Consider the following 18,973-nt stretch of genomic DNA (forward strand, 5'->3'; position numbering starts at 1 on the left):
CACAGCTGCGGCGGCCTTCCTCACCCCCGCCTCTCACTGTGAATGGTACCGGCTCCTCTCTCGAACTGCACCAGGATCGAGAGAGGAGCTGCAGCGCCGGCTTTCAACTTAAAACAAACCAAAAAAAAAACTCAACTGGAGATCGCCGCTCTCACCCGGCTCCCACTGTGCAAACCCCCCCCCCCAACTGGAGATCGCCGCTCTCACCCGGCTCCCACTGTGCAAACCCCCCCCAACTGGAGATCGCCACTCATCACCCGGCTCCCACTGTGCAAACCCCCCCAACTGGAGATCGACGCTCTCACCCAGCTCCCACTGTGCAAACCCCCCCCCAACTGGAGGTCGCCGCTCTCACCCGGCTCCCACTGTGCAAACCCCTCCCCCCCCCATGGGAGGATGCGCCGCAGCAAAGTGCTGCACAGGTACTGGAGGGGGAGAGACATATCGCTTCTGCACTGGTACAAACATCCCTCCAGTGTTGGCAGCCGCAGCACGTTATAACAGGCTGCTTCGGGCTTTCTCCTGCAGTTGAGTCCCTCTGCCGCGTCACCGATGACATCATCAATGATGCGACAGAGAGGACTCAACGGCAGAAGAAAGCCGAAGCAGCCTGTTTAGTGTGCTGCGGCTGCAACACTGGAGGGAGGTTTGATATTAAAGTCATCTTGCTGGGAGGGTCGCAGAGTCAGCGGGGGTTGGGCTGGGAGGGGAGAGAAGCGTCTGCCTCGGGTGCTTCAGCCAGCAGCAACGTTTACAATTTGCTGCTGTTGCTGGCTTCAGGCCTTCCTCTCTGGCCGGTCCTGCCTACTTCCTGTTTTCATGAAGACAGGACCGGCCAGAGAGAAAGACCTGAAGCCAGCAACAGCAATGAATTGTGAATGCTGCTGCTGACCAATGAAGTAGTTAAATGAGGAAAGGGAGCAGAGGGGGAGAGAATGGCTTGGAGGGAAGGAGGAAGGTATGCCAGACCAAGGCAAAAGGAAGGAGGAGATGGAGAGAGGCCATATGGGACAGAGAGAGAGGGGGCGGACACTGGATGGAAAGAGAAGAGAGGGCAGTGAATGGAAGGGGCAACATAAAGGGTGAACAGTATTCTAGCACCCGTTAATGTAACGGGCTTAAAGACTAGTTATAATATATCATTATACACATACTTAGCAAACAGCAGACAGCCTCACATTGGGACAGAGTCCCATGCAGAACTTCAGGGCGGCACAGCCATCTCTAAACACTCTCAAAGCAGTCAACTACACTCCCATACTGCAGTACTTATACCACATGATCACCACGTGTTATAAGCTGATTGGCTACCTACTAGCAACCCAGAGGCCATTCAACCGCTTTATTATTGTGGATTGAGTGGACACTTCCAAGTTGATTTTGCAGCATTTTCAGAGAGCTGGTACCAACTTTTTGGAGCAACTAGTTACTGTTGATGAAACATTGTTACACCACCATGATCCTGAGACAAAATAACGGTGTATGCAATGGAGGCACTCAGGTTCTCCAAAGCCAAGGGAATTCAAGACCCAAAAGTCAGCAGGAAAAGGTCATGGTCACAGTGTTTTGGGATCAGGAAGGTGTGTGTAATGACTGACTATCTTCCAAAGGGCCAAACAATTAATGCAGAATACTTTGTAAAAACATATTTTAGAACTTTAGGCTTTCATGCCAGAGACATCTGTTTCACTCAGGCCATGAGGTTTCTCCTATTCCTCTGGGTATGGCCGTCCACACAAAGAACACTAGAAACCCAGGCCTTCTTCAAAGCGGGAAACCTTCAGTATTTTAGACAAAGAAAGAAAGATGGCAAAATGGAGTCAGATTAATACCTGTATAAGGGTGTTATGTATTTCCTGATTTCCCCTATGATCTGGCTTAATCCAGCCCTCCTGGTAACCCCTAGTGTTTTTCTGTTATTCTCTAATGTTATTTTTCTGGCCTTTGCCTCAATCCATATTCACTTTGTTTATATTTATGTACCAACTTTTCATAAGTTCCTATGGGCATGGCCTTAACTATCACATATGCATGCATCTAACTAGATTTACCCAGAACCATATGAAAGGCAGGTCTCATATGTAGAAAAATCTACAACATACTCCACAAACATGTCTTGCACACTATCCATTCCTTTACCGCATTATAGCTCCCCCTACCAGCCAGCCAGCGCCACTACTCACCGTGGCTTTGTGCACTGTATCAGTGAGGAAGAGGGAGCCGGCCCGAAGATAACACCGGGGGTGGCATAAAACATCCAGGAGGGAGCAGGCCAGAAATTAAGGCACAGCATGGAGGGAGGCAACAAAGGTAGAGGAATGATTTTATTTTAAATTTAGTGATTGAATTGTGTCAATTTGAGAATTTACTTCTGCTGTCTGTATTTTGCACTGTTCAGGAAGAAATGCATTTGTTTCTTTTTCTCTGGGGTTGTACAGCATGCAGAGTCTTGCATTTTAGGGTTTGTTTGTATATATTAGTAACTTTAGTTTTGGTCCTGTATTTGCATAGGGATTATCTGTGTTCTGGTAGGAATGAATGTTGAGAAGCATAAGTACAGTGTGCTTTGTGTAGTTTAATTTTGTGGTTAACTATTACGTGTTGTTAAGATTATATTGTTGTAATATCAGCTGGTTTCAACACAGCAGCAAAGAGGGGCCACTCTAACGCTGTCCTCTAATGCCAAGTCACTTGAGAAAAAGCACCCCAGGTTCTGAGGGAACTGTGTTTTCTTTCGTCTCTCCCAACTGCTGCTCTTCCTGAGGATTCTATCAGCTGGTTCAACACAGCTTTCCCTGTCCCTATATAACCTGTATAGCTTGTATAGCCTGCTTATTTAACTTGTACAAACTGCATGTACAGCATGTCATAGATTGTTATAGCCTGTTAAAACATGTACAGACTGCATCTATAGCCTGTTACTGCATGTAAAACCACATGTATAGCCAATATATATAGCCAGTCACCGCAAGTACAATCTGTTACTGCATGTATAGCCTGTACTGCATGTATAGCCGCATGAAAAGCCAGCTACTGCATGTTTAGCCTGCCACCACATGCATAGCCTGTACTGCCCATCACTGTTTACCGCATGTATAGCCTGCTACCGCATATAGCCTGCTTCCGCATATACAGACTAGCTACCGCGTATACACACTAGTTACCACCCTTCCCCAGCTAAGCACCACCTCTGTTCCTATCTTACTAATTAACAATTGCTACGCTCCACCTCAGTCTGTATCTCACTATTAGCAATTGTTAAGTTCCACCCCCGTTTGTATCTCACTAGAAACAACTAGGTGCGTATTCTCCTCAGTTCTTAGTCCTTCTCCCGTTTCACTCAGTCCTTACCTATACTCAATTCTCCTCCCTCCTGCCTGGCCAGCTCTGTCCCATACCCCTCTCATTAGTTCTCCTTTATCCCACAATGAAGCCACCTTCCTGGCTCCTCCTTCTTCTTCTCTGCTCTTTCACCAACACTTCCCACTGCCAAAACCCTCTCCCCCCCAACCTTCCCGACTCCACAAACTCCAACAACGTCTGCCCTGGTCTCAGAATCCACGCACTAGAACCCACCCTTTCAAAAACACCAAGGAGTCAATCACACCTCTTTAAAGCCATGTTCCTCCAGCCAACCTACCCAACCTTACCTCTGACTCTCTCACCCCAGTCCCAACACTCTATTGTAACGCCAGATCAGTCCGCAATAAGACCCAAATACTAAAAGACCTACTCGGAGACTTCGATCCAGGTTTCTTTTGCATCACAGAATCATGGATCGAAAAAGATGATTTATTCACACAAAATGAACTCTGTCCCCCTGGCTACTATGGCCTCTTCTCACCTAGAATCAACTGGAAAGGAGGAGGCCTGGCTCTACTTTACAAATCATTCTTCGATGTCCAGCTCCTTGAAAAGGGCAGCCATACCTCTTTAGAATTCATGTTAGCTTCAGTCAACAATGAACTTCATCCCTACTCATAGGTATCCTGTTACTTTTACCGCCCACCAACCCCCTGGAACAAAATCCTCTGAACTTGTTCTCGAGACCATAACAAGGGCCCTCCTAAAATTCCAGAGACTACTGATCATTGGAGATATTAATCTCCATCTAGACGATAACACCAGCAAGGATGTAACCAAATTCAAAGACTTCCTCACCTCCCTAGGCTTCACCGCTCCTTCGCCCACCCCTACCCACGGATAAGGGGCATACACTAGACATCATCAGCTTCCTTGACCTGACCGAGTACAAAACTTCTGCCGAAGAGGCCCGTTGGGAACATGTCCCCTGGTCTGATCACCTTCTAGGCTCTTTCTGCCTTCCCATTTTCATGTCTCATCTTGGCACTCCACCCCGACCCACAAACTCTATCACCTACTGCAAAAAAATCACGAGTGAACTGTTCTGGACCCAATTTCTCAACCAACTCCCCCCTTTTTCCTAAACATGCCCGACCCAGATTCCAACTTCTACAACTGTGTAACCCTTACCAGGACCACTTGCCCCTTTAACTACTAAACCTATCTCCCCACTCCCGCAAGGCTCCCTGGTATCTTTCCATATCATAGGGAATTAAAGCAGAAATGTCAAGCCCTGGAATGTAAATGGAAAAAATCAAAATCCCCTTCAGACAGACAATCCTGGAAAGACAACATCAAGTTCTATAACACAGTACTAAAAAAAGCAAGGAAGAATTTCTACGGAGATAAAATCACCAGATCAAAAAACCAAAATAGTACACTGTTCAACATATAGCGCAACCTAATCTCAAAAAACGACTCCACCTTTCCCCTTTCCCCCCCATCCGCAAACGACCTAGCTAAATTTTTCAATGAAAAAGATTACTACCTTACGGAGTTCTTTCCCCCCAATTCTCTGCCTCCCAATGACTCCAACCCTATCCCTGCTGATAGATCCTGGACTGCCTTTGAACTTGTATCCGAATCCCAGATCTCTAAACTCTGTCTCAAACTGAAATCGTGCAATTTGCATCCTGGATCCTTTCCCTTCCTACCTTTACGAAAACATTCTCACGCAGGCCATCTCCTCCCTTATCAGGCTTATAAAATTCTGCTTTACTATCGGGCCTGTTCTCCACAGAAATGGGACACATTGCCTTGTCCCCTCTTCTGAAAAAAGCCAATCTCGACCCTTCCTTACCATCTAACTACCACCCCATAGCAAATATCCCTCTCCTAATTAAAATGCTAGAGGTCATAGTCGCCACCAGCTCTTTTCTTACCTAGAGAGATTCTCCATCCTCTATCCCTACCAATATGGCTTCAGACCCAGCTTCAGCACCGAATCCCTCCTAGTTTCCTTAATTTCTAAGGTGCAACAACTACATTCTCGTAACAAATTCGCTGTCCTATTACAATTTGATCTCTCTGCAGCTTTCGATGTTGTCCACCATGACATACTACTTTATAAACTTTCCGTGATAGGAACTGAATCCACCGTCCTAAAGTGGTTCTCAAACTTCCTACGCTCTCGCTCCTACACTGTCAACACAAATGGCACCATGTCCGTTCCTTGGACACCATCTTGCGGTGTCCCTCAGGGATCACCCCTATCCCCTATTCTCTTTAACATCTATATGTCCTCTCTGAAACTCCTCCAATTATCCCCCCTTGAAACAATCTACACATACGCTGATGACATCCTTGTCCTCCTTGAGACAGACCAGAACCTCACCAACCTCCACGAGAACATTACAGCTTGCATAATGAGACTCCATTCCTGGTCCTTCTCAGTACAGATGAAATTGAATGAATCAAATAACAAAATTACTCTGGCTCGGCCCAAAATTAGAACACCTGCCCACCCTCATTCGCACTACCCTCAGGCGCTGCACTGCAGCTTGAGTTCTCAAACAAGGTCCTTGGCATCATTATCGATTCTTCTCTCTCCCTCAATGACCACCTCAACTCCTTGGCTAAATCATGCTTTTTCAGCCTCCATATGCTGAGGAAAGTAAGATCCTATTTTCGTCAACATTTTGACGTCCTTGTCCAATCCATCATCCTCTCCAAATTAGACTACTGCAATGCCATCAGCTTAAGCCTATCAAAAAAAGTCTTCAAAGACTCCAGCTAATCCAGAATACTGCAACCAAGTTGATCTTTGCAAAATGCAAGTCTGACCATGTCTCCCCACTCCTAGCCAAACTTCACTGGCTCCCAGTGATTTCCAGAATCCATTTCAAATGCTCCTGCCTGGCTTTTAAGATCATTCACGGCATCCTTCCTCCCTTAATCCCACTATCTTAAAACTCCTCGAGTCCTGACTCTACCAGACCCGCCCAAAGGTATAAATTATCCTTCCCCTCTCTACACGGTATTCGCTATGCAGGCAAACTGGGAAAATCCCTTCTCTTCAGAATCACAGGTCTTTGGAATGACCTTACTACCCCGCTGTGGAACCTGGGCTCCCTCCAATTATTCCGCAAGCAACTGAAAACCTGGCTTTTCACTAAAATGTAATTTTATCCCTCCTTACTCTTCTCTTCTATATATAAGTTCATGTAAACCTTTTTTTTCCTTGTCTTCCTATATTTTAAGTTCTTGTAAACCGTGCCAAGCTCCACAACATCCGTAGAGATCTAATCTAATCTAATCTAAATCTTGGGTTTATATACCGCATCATCTCCGCAGATGGAGCTCGACACGGTTTACATGGTTAGGGAAGGAACGGAACTCCAGTGGAATTATATAAGTATGAGAGAAGAGAGGTTGGTGTGAGAGTGCCAGGAGATGATGCGGTATATAAACTTAAGGTTTACTTTACTTTAGTTTAGTTTACATAGAAACATAGAAGATGACGGCAGATAAGGGCCATAGCCCATCAGGTCTGCCCACTCTACTGACCCACCCCCAAGTCTACTATCCTAGGGATCCCACTCCTGATGACAGGTTCCCTTGGCTTAACCCTCTAAGGGATCTCACATGGGCATCCCATTTGCTCTTAAATTCTTGCACGCTGTTTGCCTCGATCACCTGCACCGGGAGCTCGTTCCAAGGATCAACCACTCTCTCGGTGAAGAAATATTTCCTGGTGTCGCCATGAAATTTCCCACCCCTGAGTTTGAGCGGATGCCCTCTTGTGGCTGAGAGTCCTTTGAGAAAGAGAATCTCTTCTTCCATCTCGATATGGCCGGTAATATACTTAAATATTTCGATCATGTCTCCTCTCTCCCTACGTTCCTCGAGTGAGTACAGCCGCAAATTTTTCAGCCTTTCCTCGTACGATAGATCCTTGAGCCCCGATACCATCCTGGTGGCCATCCATTGCACCGACTCTACTCTCAGCACATCTTTTCGGTAGTGTGGCCTCCAGAATTGCACACAGTATTCCAAATGAGGTCTCACCATGGTTCTGTATAATGGCATTATGACTTCAGGCTTCCGGCTGACGAAACTCCTGCGGATGCAACTTAACAACTGTCTTGCCTTAGATGAAGCCTTCTCCACATGAACAGCAGTTTTCATGTCTGCGCTGATGATCACTCCCAAGTCTCGTTCTGTTGAAGTTCTAGCTAAGGTCTCACCATTCAAGGTGTAAGTTCTGCACGGATTTCTGCTACCGAGGTGCATGATCTTGCATTTCTTAGCGTTGAAGCCCAGCTGCCAGGTCGAGGACCAAAGCTCCAACAAATGTAGGTCCTGTGTCATACTATCAGGTGAATTGCCGTCTCTCACTACATTGCATAGTTTGGCTTCGTCAGCGAATAACGTTATCTTACCTTGAAGCCCCTGAGTTAGGTCCCCTATGAATCTGTTGAAAAGGAGCGGGCTCAAGACTGAGCCCTGCGGTACTCCACTGGTCGCCTCCGATGTTTTAGAGAGGGTACCGTTAACTAACACCCTCTGAGGTCTGCCACTCAGCCAGTCATTGACCCATGTACTTAGTATTTCTCCCAGCCCCATTGATTTCATCTTGCTCAACAGCGATTGGATTGGCAGGACCTACCCTTGGTGAATCCGTGTTGACTGGGATCCCGTAGATTCTCCTCATCCAAGATTGCGTCTAATTTACATTTGATTAGTGTTTCCATGAGTTTGCATACTATTGATGTGAGACTCACCGGTCTGTAGTTTGCAGCCTCTGCCCTGCAACCCTTTTTGTGCAGTGGAACGACGTTAGCTGTTTTCCAGTCTATGGGGACTCTCCCCGAACTTAGGGAGAGATTGAAGAGTCCTGATAGCGGTTCTGCCAGGCAGTGGCGTACCAAGGGGGGCGGGATAGCGGGCCGCCCCGGGTGCCAGCCCTGAAGGGGTGCTCCCGGCCTTGCCGTTCAGTCCCCCCACACCCCCGAAGGACCGCTCGCCCCACTGACCTTCCTGCACCACCTGTGAAGCAGCAAGCAGCAGGATCGCGAGGTCAGCTATCCCTGAGCTGCTTGGGCGCTGCTTCCTGCGCCGCAGTCCCGCCCCTCCTCTGACGTCAGAGAAGGGGTGGGAACGCGGCGCAGGAAGCAGTGCCTAAGCAGCGCAGGGATAGCTGACGTCGCGATCCTGCTGCGGCTGCTTCATAGGTGGTGCAGGAAGGTCAGTGGGGCGAGCGGTCCTTCGGGGGTGGTGGGGACTGAAGGGCAAGGCCGGGAGCATAGGTAGTGCTGCTTCATAGGTGGTGCGGGGAGGCCAGGGGGGCGAGCGGTTCCTTCAGGGTGGGGCGGGTGGGCAGGCAGGCAGGCATTCAAGGGGGAGGGGGGTGACAGGCAGGCAGGCCTTCAAGGGGGGGGACAGGCCTTCGGGGGGGTGTGCAGACCTTCAAGGGGAAGGGACAGGCCTTCAAGGGGGGGGGCAGGCAGGCCTTCAAGGAGGGACAGGTCTACAAGGGGGGGACAGGTCTACAAGGGGGTGGGCAGGCCTACAAGGGGGTGGGACAGGCCTTCAGGGGGGGTGCAGGCCTTCAAGGGGGGGACAGGCCTTCAAGGGGGGACAGGCAGGCAGGCCTACAAGGGGGGGGGACAGGCCTACAAGGGGGTGGGACAGGCCTTCAAGGGGGTGGGACAGGCCTTCAAGGGGGGGGACAGGCCTTCAGGGGGGTGCAGGCCTTTGGGGGGGTGCAGACCTTCAAGGGGGGACAGGCAGGCAGGTCTTCAAGGTGGGGGGACAGGCCTACAAGGGGGAGGGACAGGCCTTCAAGGGGGGGGACAGGCCTACAAGGGGGTGGGACAGGCCTTCAAGGGGGGTGCAGGCCTTCAAGGTGGGACAGGCAGACCTTTAAGGGGGGACAGGCCTTTGGGGGGACCCTGGTTTAGAAGTACACGGAGGGAAGGGGGTGTTCAAAGAGACGTGCATATGCCAAACTTTGGGGGGGGGATGAAGAAATAATGGGTCTGAAAATAGAGGAGAGGGAGAGAAATGATGGACCATGAGATTTAGGGAGGGAAGGAACTGAAAGGGAGAGAAATTGGACACAAGGGATGGTGTGGAGGAGGGATAGAGATACTGGATAGGAGGGTAATTGGGAAAAGAAAGGAAGAGATGGTGGACTCTGGGGTGGTGGGGAAGGAGGGAGAGATGCCGGATGAAAGGGTAGTTAAGAAAAGGTGGATCTGTGGAGGGAGATGAAAAAAGGAAAGATACCAGACTTCCTGGGGAGGGAAGGGAAATGGAAAGGGAGGACAGAGTTGGCAGATGGATGGTTAGCACGCAGAAAGAAGAAAGATGGAGACCCTGGCAAGCAAGTTATCAGAAGAAAACCAGAGCCTTGGACCAACAAGATTTGAAATATAGGTAGAAAAATTAATTTTATTTTCTGTTTTGTGATTATAATATGTCAGATTTGAAATGTGTATCCTGACAGAGCTGGTGTTGGACTGCAAACGTGAGCTAGGTTTAACAGAGAGAGGAAAAGTCCTTTTTGTTTCTTTATTTTATTTACACCACAGCGCCAGTGTGGTTAGGAGAAGACAAAGGGGGTGAAAAAGCTATAAAACCCACCAGGAGTTTTGAAAAAAATCACCCAACTGGGCAGGAAAATCGAATTTGAAAAACCAATTCAATAGGCTGAAACGAATCGAAATTTTTTTTCCTGAATCTGGCAGCATTAGTTTGCGCTACTGTCTTAGACTTTAGGACCTGGGATTGGGGAGAGATGGCATCCTCAGTACTTTATAATGCAAGTGAAACGAGGATTTGGTCAGACTTTTGAAGGGTCTGCAGAAAAAAAATATTGTATAGGCCGGGGACATGAAACAGCAGGAAATGGGAACTTTTCTTCCTTCTATTTTTGTGAATGGAAAGGCTGAGGATGTCAGAGAGTTCAGTTAAAATATGTGCTTTATAAGAAAATATAATAATGTGTTTTATAAAGTTTATAGCATAGCTGGCCTACCCAGTGAGGTGTTTCTAGTGGTGGTGGTGGCAGCGTGTCAATGTGTTGAGAGGAAGAGGTGGTCTGGGAAATTCTGCTGAGCAAACTCCGGGCCCATTTCCACCCCCCAGTTAGTCCACTCCACTCAATTGGTTCACACACTGAGTGGGTCTTTGGGTGTTGTGTTGGGATCTCTTCCAGTGGTTTATCAGTATCTCCTTCTGGTCCAAGGAAGGAAACTTTGTTATCCTTAGCATTGACCTACAGAATATGTTTGTAACAGCGCTGCTTGTGTGGCATTAGGCTATGTAGTGATCGAAAGAAAAAAACAGACCTTTGCACATTTTTGCACTATATGGTGGGTGTATAAGGAGATTCACATTTCCTGCACAGCTAAGTCCATGTGAAGTTACCTTGTGCTGTATTTGACATCTAGCAAGGTCTCTGTTTGAAAGGAAAGATCTAAACTTAAAAATGAAGTGGCCAGAAGTTATGGTAAAAGCAGATAGTGTAGCTGGTTTTAAGAAAGATTTGGACAAATTCCTGGAGGAAAAGTCCATAATCTGTTATTAAGACATGGGGGAAGTGTCTGCTTGCCCTGGATCGGTAGCATGGAATGTTGCTACTCTTTGGGTTTTGACCAGGTATTAGTGTCCTGGATTGGCTACCATGAGAATGGGCTACTGGGCATGATGGACCATTAGTCTGACCCAGTTAGGCTATTCTTATGTTATGTTCTCATCTGTAGGGGCCTTTGTTTTCACTTCTTATTTTAATGTATTTTTTTTCTGGGAACTTATCAGTGTTTTTTATAATGGGAAGAGAATTAATGTGTGTGGGATGAGGGGTAACTAATTTCTTCAGCTAAATAATTCAATCCACTTCAAACAGACATAGGAGAACTCACGCACCATTCACACACCCTCCAACCAAAAACGTCAAAAGAAAAAAACTGTTCGACAACCTCCTAGCCATTCGAGCTGCAACACTTGACCCCCAACCCTACAACCAATTGACATCGACCACATACTGCAAAACCTTCAAAAAGAAATAAAAACCCTTCTATTCAAAAAACACATAAAACCGAACTAACACAATCAGAACTGTCCCAAGCATCACCTGCAACTACTCCATATGTACTTCTGATGTCATGACAATTCAGACATAATTTATGTTATGTTATGTTTGGAATATAAGAAAATTTTCACTGCCTGTTTCTATTCTGACCATTTATTCCATTTCATGGTCATTACAAAAAATATTTTTTTACATGGGGGGGGTGTCAAAAAATGATGGGCCCCGGGTGCCACATACCCTAGGTACGCCACTGCTGCCAGGACATCACGCAGCTCACTGACACCCTGGGATGTAGATTGTCCGGTCCCATGGCTTTGTTCACCTTGAGTCTTGCCAGTTCGTAGTAGACGTCGCCAGGTGTGAACTCAAAATTCTGAAACGCTGGGCCTTGCCTGCAACTGCGGACCGTGCCCCGGTGCCTCGCAGGTGAAGACCGAGCAGAAATATTCATTCAGTAGTTCTGCTTTATCGGAATCTGATTCTGCGCAGTTCCCATCTGGTTTTCTAAGGCGTACTATCCTGTCTGTGTCCTTTTTCCTATCACTAATATACCTGAAGAAGGATTTGTCCTCTTTCTTCATGTTCTTTGCCAGAGTCTCTTCCACTCGAAGTTTGGCATCCCTGACTGCCGTTTTGACCGCTGCAGACCTCGCCCTATGTTCTAGTTTAGCTTCCCTAGTCTCCGTTCGTTTGTAAGAAATAAATGCTTTTTCTTCTCCTTGACGAGGTGTGAGATTTCTGCGGAGTACCATTGGGGTTTGTTGTTTCTCCGCCGTTTGTGTACTGATTTAATGTAGAGGCTTGTCGCTTCATGTATGGTAGATTTCAGGGATGACCACATAGCTTCCACATCATCAGTCGTAGCTTGGTTCTGCAGTGTCCGAAATCTCCCATGCGTTCGAAGTCAGTGCCTCAGAAGTTGAGTACTTTTGTTTTCGTGTTTGATCTAAGGAAACCTTTCCTGAGGTAGAACCAAACCATGTTGTGGTCGCTGGAGGCTAGCGTATCTCCTACCGAGACTTTTGAGACGCTATCCCCGTTGGTGAGTACCATGTCCAGGATCGCCTGGGCCCTAGTGGGTTCCAATACCATTTGTTTGAGTCGTGCTCCCTTTATGGATGTTAACAGTCTCCTGCTGCCGCTGGTTGTTGCTGAGTATAGTATATATGAATGGAAAAAATAGTGTTAAAATTAGTATTATTATGGAGGCGGAGATGGGCGGGGTCTGGCCTACGATTTAGCCCAATATTCTTCAACCACCGGTCCACAAAATAATTATTTTATTTCCACCGGTTCATAGGTATAAAAATGTTGAAGAACACTGGCATAGATCATCTACCCTACTCACCAGATTTTGCTCCATCTGACTATTTTCTGTTTCCAAACCTTAAAAAGAGTTTGAAAGGGTGACAATTTTTGATGATTCAGAGGTGATTGCAGCAGCAGAGCAGTATTTCAGTGACCAGACAGCAAAGTACTTTTCGGAAGGGCTGCAGAAACTTCAGACACAATATGCCAAGTGTGTTGAACTTAGGGGTGAATACGTGGAATAACTTGTAAGTTTCATGGCTCTATGTTATTCCCTTCTTGGTTGGGCTGAGAACTTTTCAGCACCCCCCTCATACATGTTACATCTTAGGAACTCCACTGGGAAATGCTATGGCCATCAATAGCCTTAAATTTGAGAGACCGAAATATTCCACATACCCTGGCATAGGAGTAAGGTTCATTACTGTCATGATATGTGCAAAAAAAACAACAAAAAACCAAAAACATTTGGACACATTGGACTAGATTCTGTAAATGACACTCAAATTTGAGTGCCACAAAATGAGTACGAAGTGCTATTCCATAAACAGCTCTCTGAGTTTCTATGCCTTTTATAGAATAACACTCTGCGTCAGGATCTACGCCCAATTGTGGGCGCAAGGATCTACACCAAGGTGTAAATCCTTGTACCTAAATTAGTTGCAGATCTATCATAATCTACAGCACTGTTTGCAAATTCTAGGAACACCCACAATCCACCCATGGTCACATCCCCCTGTGTAGAAAACTTTATATGTACACTTCTCCCTCCATATTCACAGTTTCAGCAATCGCGGTTTCAATTATTTGCGGTGTTTAGCTTGCTGGCTCCTCCCCTCCCCCCCCCCCCCCCTAAATTACATCAGCTTGCATAGAGAAATTGCTGATTCCAAGCGTTTAGAGAGAAAATCGCTGATTCCCAGCACTTTCTTCAACGTGTTTTGCCTCTCCTTCAGGAACAGGCCAGGTCTCCCACCATGTTATTCGTGGTTTCACCATATTCACGATGGTTTTTAATAGAAAACCGCAAATAACATATGAAAAAGTTATTTGCGGTTTTTCTGTATTTGCGGGTCTGTTAATCCCCTATCACAGCGAATACGGAAGGAGAAGTGTACATCATTACCCCTGGAACTACAGGATGAACCCCTGCTAGATTGTTTCAAAGGAAAACTAAAAATGTTTCTTTTTATAGATCCATTCAACCTCTAATGCACTTATCTTATCATCATTTCTGCTTTGGTTATCAGATGGAATCTCCCTTCCTTTTGTATTTCCCCTATATGGCTCTCTTTCCCATTATATAATGTAATTCTTTACCTTAATGCTATCGTTCCAGTAGGTCCTGTATGTTTTAATGTATGTTACCCTATTTTTTTATGTATAAACCGCTTAGAAGACTGATAGGCGGTATACAAATTTTTTTATTAAAATTGAAACTAGACTTGAAACTTTATAGAATCCCAATTAGGAAGTTGTACATCTAAATGCTAATTGTCATAGCACCGATAATTGTTAATGCCCAATTATGGACACTAATTGATTCATTGTTCAATTAAACTGTACATGCATATTGGGCATATGCACAATCTGAGCATCATACATAAAATTTGAGGGGGTTCTCCCCTTCCAAGTTATACGCAAATAAATAATAAAATGCAGAGATGCTAAATTAATAGAAAATACCTTATTATACCCCGTGTCAGATTCTAGCAGCAGAAAGTGTATTTGAGACAAAGATTATACAGTTCTTTGGCATGACTCATTAGGTATCCGATACTTAAGAATTATGTACAATCAGTGAATAATGTGGCGTGACTATAGCAATGAATTTCTGAGGTCTGCTTAAGTGGTAATAAGTAGACATCATATGAATACTTTGCATTCACTGACTATGCAAAGCTCAAGTGAGATCATATAAGTACAGATGGTATAATGCTTGCTTATTAATTCAAGAGTACTAATAAATTAAACGCCACCGGGTCCATAGACTTCATAACCATTAATTTTCTGGAGCACCCTATCAAAGAATATTTATAATTAACCACCATAACATCACTCACTGCATCCTATGAGAGAATTTGTGGGAACTGCTGTTTCAAGCAAGGGCATTAGCTTGACAACCCTCTAGGAATTTTCTAGAAAAGAGATATTGACAAAGCATACAATATCCAGCTTAAGCTGCCATTTTTAATTTCTGGGCCTAGATATCAAGTACGTCACAGCCCAGGAAAAGCAGCATTAAGGTCAAGGATAGAGAATGACATGGGGACAAATTTTTCCCTGTCCCCGTAAGAATTTAATTTCTCTGTCCCGTGCCCGCAAATTTTATCACTGTCCCTGTCCCTGCCCCATTCCTGTAAGCTCAGCTTTAACTGCACAAACCTCAAACATTTATGATTTTAAAGTGTTTGAGGCTTGTGTAGATGAGGACAGAACTTGCAGGAATGGGGTAGGGATAGGAAAAGAACTCGCCGGGATGGGACAGGAAAATGGGTTCCCGCGGGGACAGGGAAAAATTTGTTCCCATGGCATTCTCTAGTATAGGAATAAAAGCCCATAAAATCTACTAGATGAAGTGTACTTTTGGTTCATTCACCCAGGAGTTCTAAATACAACTACAATATCAACTTGTCTTTTTTCAGTATTCTTCAAGATTAATGGAAAAGGAAATAGAATGAGGCCTACGACGGGGCCCTTTTACTAAACTGTTTTAGGAAATGGACTTAGCACACCTTAATGTGGGACTTTTGCACAGCAATATTTTAGGTATTTTCCCATTTATATTTTTTCTCAGGTTGTGCACTAATGTTCTCATTAGCATGTGTTACCTGAAAAAAAAAAATTATGCGGAAACTCTTACCTTCTCCTATTTGGGGCCCAAGTCTACAAATGGTGACTAAAACGTAGGTGCCGAGTCGTGTGGTGCTTAGGTGTGATTCTATAAAAGCTGGGAAAACTTTATAGAATCATGCCTAGTGGCGCCAAAAAGTGGGTTTAGGCATCAATAGGCATCTCCAACTTTAGGTGCACCCTATTTATGCCAGGGTTTTTTTTGGCCTAATACTGGTGTCTAAATCCAAAACAGGCACCTACATGTCAAACACGCCCATGACCTTCTCCTTTCTGGTAGGTGCCTTGTACTAGGTGTCTGTCTCAAAGTGCTAGGCACCTACCAAGTCAGGTGTCTACCATTCAATTAAGGGCAATTCATGTGAATTACGCATTGTTATCAGTGTCAATTAAGCTTTTTAAATAATTAAATTAGGCCCTTTAGAATCACTCTGGAACATCCTCACCTCCCCGCTCAGAAATTCAAACTCCTTCCAACTCTTCCGCAAACACCTAAAAACTTGGCTCTTTTCAAAAATCTAACACCTCCCACTCTCTGGTACCTTGACCCCTCTCTACCCTCTTAGTTCTTTTCCTATTACCCTTCTTTTTCTGGAGTTCCTTTCTATCCTAATTCTGTAAACCGTGCCGAGCTCTACGCTTGCGGAGATGGCGCGGTATACAAACCTAAGGTTTAGTTTAGTTTAGTTAAGCATGCCAATCTAGAAGCCTAACTTTATGCATCGTGTATAGAATCAGGGCCTAAATGCTTCCACATTAACTGTGTGTTAGCCAGTTAGCACAAGGTAATTAGAACATGCTAGCTGGTGGTTTCATACCCATGACATGCCCCCTCAAAAATATATTTAAAAAAAATACCTAGCATATGAATTAGTACGTAGTAAGAGGCAAACCACTGCAAAATGTTTTGGGTTTTTTTTTAGTTCATAAAATTTTATTAATTTTTGTGGCAATAAAATACAACAGTGTAAATGCTTCCTAGGGAAGCAACAGGTAGCTAGTATTGACACATGCCAAGTATATCAAATTACATAGAAAAAGATGTAAGGGATAAAGTAATGAATCCTTGTATTATAGCTTATATTTGGATGTGCTGTGTTAATTGCAAAATGTTTTAACAAGCTTTCTGATAAGCCTTTTTTCTCATGTTTAGTGTTAGCGCTTAACGAGATTTAGTTCAGGAGTCCAAAGAAAGATGGGCAGGTTCATGGAAGTCATCTCTTTTACCTTGTGAGATGCAAGCGAAAGGCATGTCTTGTGCAATATTTTCTGGAGCCAGTAATTAATATATGTATGCCAAGAATATTATTCCTAAAAATTTTAACACATATGAATCAGAGAAATATAGGCTAAGATTTTTTTCCTTCATAATGCTCAGAAGGAAAATTATTTTTTATTTTGCATGCTATAGACCACAGTTCTTCAACCGCCGGTCCGCGGACCGGTGCCGGTCCGCAAACAAAATCTTGCCAGTCCGCGAAGGATTCGGTCCCCGCCGCAACAAAAGGCCGGCGTCAGCTGACTTGAAACTTCCTGTTGCAGTCGATGTGCCGGGACTCCTGCCTTCCACCGCGTTTGCCTTCTGCCTTGTCTCCGCACCTCCAGACCAGCAGCGGCAACTCTGTATGCTTTTAACTTCGGCACAGAGCTGCCCCTAATCAATAGTTTAGCGCGGTTTCATAAGGCAGCCTCGGGGCCTTTGCAAGGCCGGCCCACATCGCATCATCGAAGCGGGCCGGCTATCAAAGGCCCCGAGGTTGCCTCAAGAAACCGCGCTAAACTATTGATTAGGGGCAGCTTTGTGCCGAAGTTAGAAGTTCACAGAGCTGCCGCTGATGGTCTGGACTCTTGGGCCGCTGAAGGAGGGCAAAGAGCAGCTGTCCTGGAGGTTTCCCTTCCTCTCGCCTTTGCAGGTCCCTTTTTTTCCACCTTTTTTTTTTTTTCCTTCAAACGGCAACGGGCCCCAGCATCGACATCAATCAAGTAAGTTCCACTGTTCCTTGCAAGCGGTTCTGCTCGGCCAAAGCTTCCCCTCTGACATGAGCCACCCTCAGGGGAAAGAAAGTGACCCACAAAGATGAGGGGAAGGGGGGCAGATGATTGAAGTTGGGGGGGAGAGAGAAGGGGCAGATGATGGAATGGAGGAGATGAGAGAGAGAGAAGGGGACAGATGATGGAAGTGAGAAGAAGGGAGAGAGAGCAGAAGGCAGATGGATGTCAGTTGAGAGGGGAGAGCAGATGCTGAATGGAAGTGGGGAAAGAACACATACTGGATGGAAGGAGGAGATAAATAAAGGGGGAAGAAAATAGTAAGATAATGGAGGGGTGAGGGAAAGGGGTGACAAGCTGTGCGTAGACACAGTGAAAAGAGGGAAACGGGACTAAATAGTAAGAAAGAATTTAATTTAGATAGAGGCAGAAAATAGAGAAGGAAGACCAGAGAAGAAAAGGGAAGAGAGAGCAGAGAATGATATTAGATCTGAGTGGAGGAAATGAGAAGAGAGATATGCTAAAAACCACAGGGGGGAGGGAAGGATAGAGATGCCAGACCATGAGGGGAACAGAAGGAAGATGATGGATGCCAGACCAAATTGGGAGGGGGGGGCAGGAGGAGAGATGGCAGAGAAAGACAGACAGTGAATGGAAGGGGCAGATGCTGGACTGAAGAGACAGAGAAGGTTATCATGCTGCTGTACCGGGCCATGGTACGCCCTCACGTGGAGTACTGCGTCCAGCACTGGTCACCGTACATGAAGAAGGACACGGTACTACTCAAAAGGGTCCAGAGAAGAGCGACTAAAATGGTTAAGGGGCTGGAGGAGTTGCCGTACAGCGAAAGATTAGAGAAACTGGGCCTCTTCTCCCTTGAGCAGAGGAGATTGAGAGGGGACATGATAGAAACATTCAAGGTACTGAAGGGAATAGACTTAGCAGCTAAGGACAGGTTGTTCACCCTCTGCAAGGCAGGGAGAACAAGAGGGCACTCTCTAAAGTTGAAAGGGGATAGATTCCATACAAACGTAAGGAAGTTCTGTGGTAGAAAGCTGGAACGCTCTTCCAGAGGCTGTTATAGGGGAAAACACCCTCCAAGGATTCAAGACAAAGTTAGACAAGTTCCTGCTGAACAAGAACGTGTGCTGGTAGGGCTAGTCTCCGTTAGGGTGCTGGTCTTAGACCAGAGGGCTGCCGTGTGAGCGGACTGCTGGTCATGATGGACCTCTGGTCTGACCCAGCAGTGGCAATTCTTATGTTCTTATGTTCTTAGGGCAGACACTGGCTGGAAGAGAGTGAAAAGGCAATGAAAGCAGAAACCAGAGACGACAAAAGGTAGAAAAAAAATAATTTGATTTCTATCTTGTGATTCAAATATATCAGATTTGAAATATGTATCTTGCTAGACATAATTGGGGA

The sequence above is a fragment of the Geotrypetes seraphini genome, chromosome 2 (assembly GCF_902459505.1).
Source record: "Geotrypetes seraphini chromosome 2, aGeoSer1.1, whole genome shotgun sequence".
Lineage (NCBI taxonomy): Eukaryota > Metazoa > Chordata > Amphibia > Gymnophiona > Dermophiidae > Geotrypetes > Geotrypetes seraphini.